Here is an 8,458-nt window from a genome sequence, read left to right on the forward strand (position 1 = left end):
TGCAAGTTGAGGGTTACTACAAAATTCTCAAAACAAAACCCAAGTCTTTGAGTTTAAAGAAGAAATTTCATACACTTTTTTTTTGTAACATGTTGCAAGTTATGACAAAATCAGGTGATGCCAAAAGCATTGGACACCCTTGTAAGAAGGGTATTCTGTGTGCTTTTTTCCCCTTAAGAACATGTAACCTTTGTATTGTTGAAAATAAGTAATATCAATTAGCACACTTAGACTTCAAGGAAGTTGTTGACTTCCAAAAATACATATTCCACAGCAGTTCCCTGTAGCTGTAAAGCCTTCTATCCACTTCTCTAAAATTCTCTGGTTGTCTTTAAAGGTAAACTCATAAAAATGAGCTGCCACATTGCTTAATCGTCTTGCCTGCTTTCATTGCTGTGCTTTGAGAGTAATAAGGAGCAGCCGCGATAAGGCAGTGTGCCACTCTGCTTTCGCAAAGATGGCAATAGAGAGTGTGGGGACAATAAGGGGGAGAAAAGTGGCAGTGTTTTCCATTGACCAAGTCTTGCAAATAGGCCCAGCTGTTGAGTATGATCATTTGGAATCCCTGAAACACTTCTAGATGAGGATTGCTCTTGTACATATTTTGATAATTGTATAATCTAGCTCTTCCCAACATTACGTGTAATACGTCTCTCGGTGTGTAACTGAATCTTTTTGAGCAATTCCTCACCACCCATCATCAAAGACTCTGAGTTTTCCATCTGTAGAAAGTACATTTGGTAGTAGAAAACAATAAACATAAGAAGTTCAAACTATAAACATGCGTTTTTGAATGCTCATGCAAAATATTCAATCTGCGTAACGAAATGAGAGGTAATTCTGCCTTGCATTTAGAGTTAAAAACATCTGTCCAATATGGCTGTAGCTGTGGGCCAATCCCACGAAAATGCAAAAAATTGTCTCTTGATACAGAAATTGAAACTAGCACTGTACAATTAAGCTCTATGGTAGCTATATTTTATGTTTTTAACTGGTCTGAAACAAAGTTTTCCAGTTGAATCTCTAGTTCATTTTCCCAAGGCACATGGAGGCTTTGTATCTTATGTGCACCTCCATTAAGGCTGTGTGCCAGGAATATGCCTTTTCCCACATAAAAAATTCCCAGATACCAGTTCAGTAGGTCTTTAACAATAGAACAAATGCTTGCATGACTGGGATATTGAGGTCATGAAAGCTCTTTATAAATTTGAAGCAATAGTAACATTTCAAGCAGTTCAGAAAGTTGGAGGTTTTATAATCCTTTATCAGTTCTTTTTTACAGAAAACAAGTCTAGCAAAAAAAAGTACGTTAAGGTTCTAATCGCATCTATTGTCGTTTCCCCAAAATAGAATGAATAGAAACATACTCTGTTCTGGTTCAATCTTGGGCAAAACTATTTACTGTAGAAGAAAGGTAGGGTTGAGAAGTCAACTGATGTGCACTGGTATAGCCAGATCACCTGCTTGCAGTGGGCTGGTACCTCTGCCCTTGCATACTTGTTAAAAGCCTAGTATTACCAACCCATCACCACCTCCCCAGAATAAATGGCTGGACTAATGAGAATGGAGAGAATTTAAAATGCTGAGACCATTTTCTCTTAGTTTTTGTCTAAGCTGATCCCCTACCTAGTGTTTTGAGTTCTTTACATTGTAGGTAAAATCTGAATGGTGTTTAAATCTGCTAAATGAGAAAAGTTTAACTGCACTTTTTTTCCTGAACGTAGCTTGGTTCTGGTTGGTTGTATGTCAGTCTTTGACAAAATGAAAACACGTACATTCAGCTAACAAGGTTATATCTGTGATTAGATCAGCCCTATATATGATGGGGCAAGTTTCCTCAGTATCAATCAGGAAAGTCAAAAGAACATCAGAGTCATCATCTGGGGTGCTTTTCAGAGATTGTGACACCTGGACCTTAATCTCAGATGCTCTTATTCTGAAGGCCTGGGCTGGTGGACTCCGTAATCTGTATTTTTAACATGTCCCTTATGGGATTCCAATCTCTGCAGTACTCACTTTGAGGAATGCTACCCCAGAGGAAGATCTCTCAGTATATCATCTCTGGCTACCCCTAGTTTGGGGATAGTTGGATTTGGAGAACAATTCTGTGGTCCATTTATACTTCATAAAGGATTTTGTTGGCATGATTCATCTTTTCCTGCCAAGCTTGTACTCAGGAATGTTAGTTGTCGAAGGCAAGGGAGAATCATGAACAGGCTGAAAAGTGGATTGAACAAGATCTGAAAGCCAAGACGTGGCCAAAAATGAATGGGAAGAAGGAAGAGGGAGTGACTGCAGAAGAAAAGGTGGATTCTGAGGCCAAGTGCAGGCAAGCCAAGGGTAATAATGAACTAGGCTCAGCGGGGAAGGTGCTGAGTGGACATTATGGAGGCAGAGATACCATACTTGCCTCTTGGAGGGAGGAACTCTACCTTTAGCCCTCTTGGAAAAATTTAGTATACTACTCACGGACTTCAGAGAAGTATGGCCTGTCATTGCTTCTTTTCCCACCTTGGAATTAATATGTCTTCTCCTTAATAAGAATGTTAATGGCATATGAATACTATTACTGGTATGTTTTAAAAACTCAAGTTCCAGAGACAATCTTGGGCATATTGAGATTCATATTGTGCATGTATTTAAAATTTTTACATATAACTCATATAAGTATAAAAATAAGTATACCTTTATTTTTTTAAATTTTTAAGTTAGTATACCTTTAGAGAATGATAATAAATACCCAAATTAGCTTAAGAAAGAGAACATGGCATTAATTTAGACCAGGTCTTCTCTGACCACACCCTCCTTCTCCTCAACAAGAGGTAACCACTAAATTGAATTTTGGTTTAAACCACTAAATAATTTGTTATTTCTTTTCTTTTTGTATGTGTGTATGGTTTTACTTAAAAAAAAAAACTTAAAGATTTATTATTTTTTTAAGAACAGTTTTAGGTTCACAGCAAAACTGAGAGAAAGATGCAGAGGTTTCCCATATACCCTCTGCCCCCATCTACACACAGCCTCTGCCATTATTGATATCCCCCAACAGAGCAGTTTGTTAAAATAGATGCACCTATGTTGCATAATTACCTAAGATCCATAGTTTTCTTTAGGATTCACTTTTGGTGTACATTCAGTGGGTTTGGATGAATGTATAATGACATGAATCCATCATTATAATATGCAGAGTATTTTCAATGCTGTATAAATCCTCTGTGTTCTACTATTTGTGTCTCGAACCGCACCCTCACCTTCAACCCCTGGCAACCACTGATCTTCTGGGTGTCTCCATAGTTATACCTTTTCCAGAATGTCATATGGTTGGAATAATCAGTATGTAGCCTTTTCATATTGACTTCTTGCACCAGTAATACACATTTAAGTTTCTTCTGTGTCTTTTTGTGCCTTGATAGCTCATTTCTTTTTTGTGGTGAATGGTATTCCATTGTCTGAATGTACCACAGTTCATCCACTCACCTACTGAAGGATGTTTGGTTGCTTCCAAGTTTTGATAATTATAAATAAAGCTGCTAGAAATATCTATGTGCAGGTTTTGATATGGACAGAAGTTTTTTATTCATTTGCATAAATATCAGAGTTCAGTTGCCGGATTGTATAGTAAGTTAGTTACTGTTAGTTTTGTAAAAAAAAAAAAAACAAAACCGCAAACTGTCTTTTAAAGTGGCTGTACTACTTTGCATTCCCACCAGCAATGAATGAGAGTTCCTGCTGCTCCACATCTTTGTCAGCATTTGGTGTTGTCAGTGTTCCAGATTTTGGCCATTCTAATACATGTGTAGTGATATCTTGTTCTAGTTTGCATTTCTCTGATGACATAGGGTTTGGTGGAACATCTTTTTTGTATGCTTATTTGCCATCTGTATATCTTCTTTGGAGAGGTATCTGTTAGGTCTTTGACCCATTTCTTTCTTTCTTTCTTTTTTTTTTAATTTAAATTCAAGTTAGTTAACATACAGTGTAGTATTGGTTTCAGGAATAGAACCCAGTGATTTCATCATTTCATTTAACACCCAGTGCTCATCCAAACAGGTGTCTTCCTTAATGCCCATCACCCATTTATCCCATTCCTCCACCCACCTCCCCTCCAGCAACCCTCAGTTTGTTCTTTGTATGTAAGAGTATCTTATGATTTGCCTCCTCTGTTTTTATCTTATTTTTCTTCCTCTTCCCCTATGTTCATCTGTTGTGTTTCTTAAATTCCACATACGAGTGAAATCATATATTTGTCTTTCTCTGATTAATTTCACTTAGCATAATACACTCTAGTTCCATCCACATTGTTGCAAATGGCAAGATTTTATTCTTTTTCATAGCTGAGTAATAATAGTCCAGTGCGTGTGTGTGTGTGTGTGTGTGTGTGTGTATACACGCACACCATATCTTCTTTATCCATTCATCAGTCAGTGGACATTTAGGCTCTTTCCATAATTTGGCTATTGTTGATAGTGCTGCTATAAACATTGGGGTGTATGTGCCTCTTTGAATCAGCATTTTTGTATCCTTTGGATAATTTTGGATAAATACCTAGTAGTGCAATTGCTAGGTCATAGGTAGCTCTGTTTTTATTTTTTTTGAGAAACCTCCATACTGTTCTCCAGAGTGGCTACACCAGTTTGCACTCCCACCAACAATGCGAAAGTGTTCCCCTTTCTCCACAACTTCACCGATACCTGTTGTTTCCTGGGTTGTTCATTTTAGCCATTCTGAGGTGTGAGGTGGTATCTCATTGTGGTTGTGATTTGTATTTGATGATGAGTGATGTTGAGCATCTTTCATGTGTCTATTAGCCATCTGGATGTCTTCTCTGGAAAAGTGCTTTGACCCATTTCTTGACGGATTTTTTTTCTTGTTGAGTTTTAAGAGTTCTTTATATATTTTGGATAATAGTTTATCAGATGTGTAATGATACTGAGTATCTTTTCATGTGCTTGTTGGCCATTTTCATTTATTTGTAGGACTATCTATTCAGTCCTTTGACCCATTTTTGAATTCGGCTATTTGTACTTTTACTGTTGAGTTGTTAAAAATTTCTCTTTCGGGGCACTTAGGTGGTTCAGTTGGTTGAGTATCCGACTCTTGATTTTGGCTCAGGTCATGATCCCAGGGTCGTGGGATCAAGCCCACATCGGGCTCTGTGCTGAGCGTGAACCTGCTTGGGATTCTCTATCTGCCACTCTCCCCAGTTCATGCTCTCTCTCAAATAAAAAAGAAATTTTTTTAAATCTCTCTCTGTCTCTCTGTCTCTCAATATATAGATAGATATAGGTATAGATGTATTAATACATAAGTACACATACATGTTTTTCTGGATAGTCTCTTACCAGAGATGATTTGCAAGAGGTGATATTTTTTCCCATTCTGTAGGTTGGATTTTTCACTTTCTTGATAATGTCCTTTGATACATGAAAATTTTAATTTTGATGAAATTAATTTATCAATATTGCTTTTTGTGCTTATATCTAAGCTTATATCTTTGTGCTTATATCTAAGAATCCATTGCTAATCAAGCTTTCTTGAAGTATAATTGACAAATAAAAATTATATCTCGGTTATACAATGTGATTTTTTAAGGTGTACAACTGATGATTTAATTAATATACATATACGTGTAAAAGGACTACCACAATCCAATTCGTTAATATGTCTATCTCATACTTTTATTGTGTGTGGTCAGGACACTTAAGATCTACTGTCTTAGCGAATTTCAAATATACAATCCAGTATTATTAATGATGGTCATTATATTATACATTAGAACTCTAGAATTTACTCTTCCTATGATAGAAAGTTTGTACCCTTTGACCAGAATTTTCCCATTTCTTTCACCTTATAACCTCTGGCAACCACCAGTCTTTCTGGTTCTGAGTCTGAGTTTGTTAGATTCCATATATAAGTGAGATCATATAGTATTGGTCTTTCTGTGTCTGGCTCATTTCACTTAGCATAACATCCTCCAGTTTATCCATGTCACAAATGGTAAGATTGCCTTCTTATTTAAGGTCAAGTAATATATATATATATATATTTGATATATATATCCCACAGTTTTTCATCTGTTCATTCATTGATGGGACACTTTGACTATTTCCGTATCTTGGCTGTTGAGAATAATGCTGCAGTGAACATGGGAGTGTGGATGATCTTTTTAAGATACTGATTTCATTTTCTTTGGATATATACCCAGAAGTGGGATTGCTGGACATAAGGTAGTTCTATTTTAATTTTTTGAGGAACCTCAAAATTACAAAACAGTGTTTTGTAATTTCCTTTTTTTTCTCTCTCTGTTTTTTACTGGCCTGTAGAATCCTGAAGGTTAAAGGATGGTTTGTTGTTTCCTCTGTTCCTAGCACACTTTTGTGAGAAGGAATAGCTAGCCGAAGGCACTGAGGCTTTTTGACTGAATGAAAAAAGGTAGGTAGAATAAACACCACTCTTGTTTTACAGAAGAGAAAAGTTAAAGCTTATTGGAGTTTTAAATGATGGCCCAGGGTCAAAAGTGGGTCAGCACAAGAACCAAGACCTTTCAATTCCAAGATCACAGTTCCTTCCACCCTGGAACAAAAGACAGATATTACCTACACGATAAGTTGGAGGTGCAGGCTTTTATGACAGGCCAAGGCATTTTGACTTCAAGTAGTGAATGATTATAGCTAACATCATATTAAAAAAAGATGTACACAAACATGTCAGGAGATCTACTACACATTGCTGCTTTAGGAGAGCCATACTGAAAAATAGCATTTGGAGTATGATTCCCATGTATTGAATGCATGAATGTGTAAGTGGAAGGGTGTTTTACCAGTGTCATTGATGTTTATTTCTTGATGCTAGGATTTTAGGGAGTTTTAAATTTTCTTCTTTTCTGAATTGTTTGAATTTTCTACAATAAGAATGTAAAAACAGAAGAAATAAAATAAAAAAGTGTTTGACATTAAAAAGATCACATTAAACTATATAAGCTAGCATTTATATGCACTTTGCAGTTTCACACCACCTGTAGTACCCCTATTTGTAAATTCTTCTAGGGAAGCAACTGTGTGTTACTCGTGGTTATAAGCCCAGCATGCAAAGCCTGGCACAAGTAGATGTTTGGGAAGGCTTGTGGAATGAATGCAAATTGCCTCTGTGAACTGTAGTTTTTATCATCTTCAATGGACACCTAGGGGGCCCCAGGAATGACATGAACAAAGGTTTGAGCTGAGGGGAGTTTTATCTCCTTCCTGACTGGTGTTGCCATGGCACTCAGGAGACCAGAAGTCCTAGTGCAAAAGTTTTAAAAAGCCTAAAGTGGTAAATTTACAGATTTGTCTCAAGTCCTACCTTAGCACTCTACAAAAATTGGGCTTTTCAATGGAAGAGGCTTAATAAAAATCAGTGGTGGTGCCAACCTTTTTGCTCTGAATAATATTTCAATCTAGCCTTTTGGCTTTAATGACAGTTGTCATTATTGTTGGGTTTCATCATTCCCAGGAAAGCCTTCCTTTAAAATCAATACCTAGGGATTCATTTGTGGATGCAATCAATTCCCTGATTATCTGAACTCCTCAAAAAGTGTTGGTTTTGCTCCCTCAACCATCTGTTTGGTTTTTAATCATTGTAGAAAGATAATTAGGAATAAACGGCCTTAGGCCATTGATTTAAAATTAATAGCTTTAAAAATACTTCACTTCCGTTTTTTACTAGTTATATTACTTATTGTTTACATAGATTTAATAAGAAGAAAGTTGTCACCCATAGTCCCATCACCTCAACACAAACTCTTTTTATTTTTCCATGTATTTTTCCAGTTCTTGACTAAAATGCACACATAGTCAAAGGGTTAGGCACAATTTTCAATCTTCTCAATTTATTTTGGATTAAACAAATGTTTTCACAATGATTTTTTAAATACCTGCATGGTGCTTTAACTTGTAGATTCACACTGTACAAAACCATTGCACAAATGGCAATTTCCAGTTTTTCACTGACATTTAATTGGGTTGAACAGCAAATTTTTACCCATTTGGCTCTATTTATTTTCCAACTACAAGCAAAATCTTAATTGATTTTTCCTTCTGTCAGACTCTTAATTATTGAATTAATCTGAGCTTAATTTTTTTTAGCAACATTTGGAGGTATAATTGACATAAAATAAACACATGTTTGGGGTACAGTTTAGTAAGTTTTGATACATGCATTTACCTGTGAAGCTATCACCATAATCAACATAGTGAACATATCCGTCACCCCGAAGAGTTTCCTTGTGCACTTTGGTAATCTTTCCCTCCCTGTACCCTCCCTCCTCAGGCAGCTGTTGATCTGCTTTCTGTCCTATAGATTAGTTTGCATTTTCTAGAGGTTTATATTAATGGAATAATACAGGACATACTCTTTTATTTCCTGGTTTCTTGCATTCCACATAAATACTTTGACATGCATCCATGTTTTTGATTATTCC

The sequence above is a fragment of the Prionailurus viverrinus genome, chromosome C2 (assembly GCF_022837055.1).
Source record: "Prionailurus viverrinus isolate Anna chromosome C2, UM_Priviv_1.0, whole genome shotgun sequence".
NCBI lineage: Eukaryota > Metazoa > Chordata > Mammalia > Carnivora > Felidae > Prionailurus > Prionailurus viverrinus.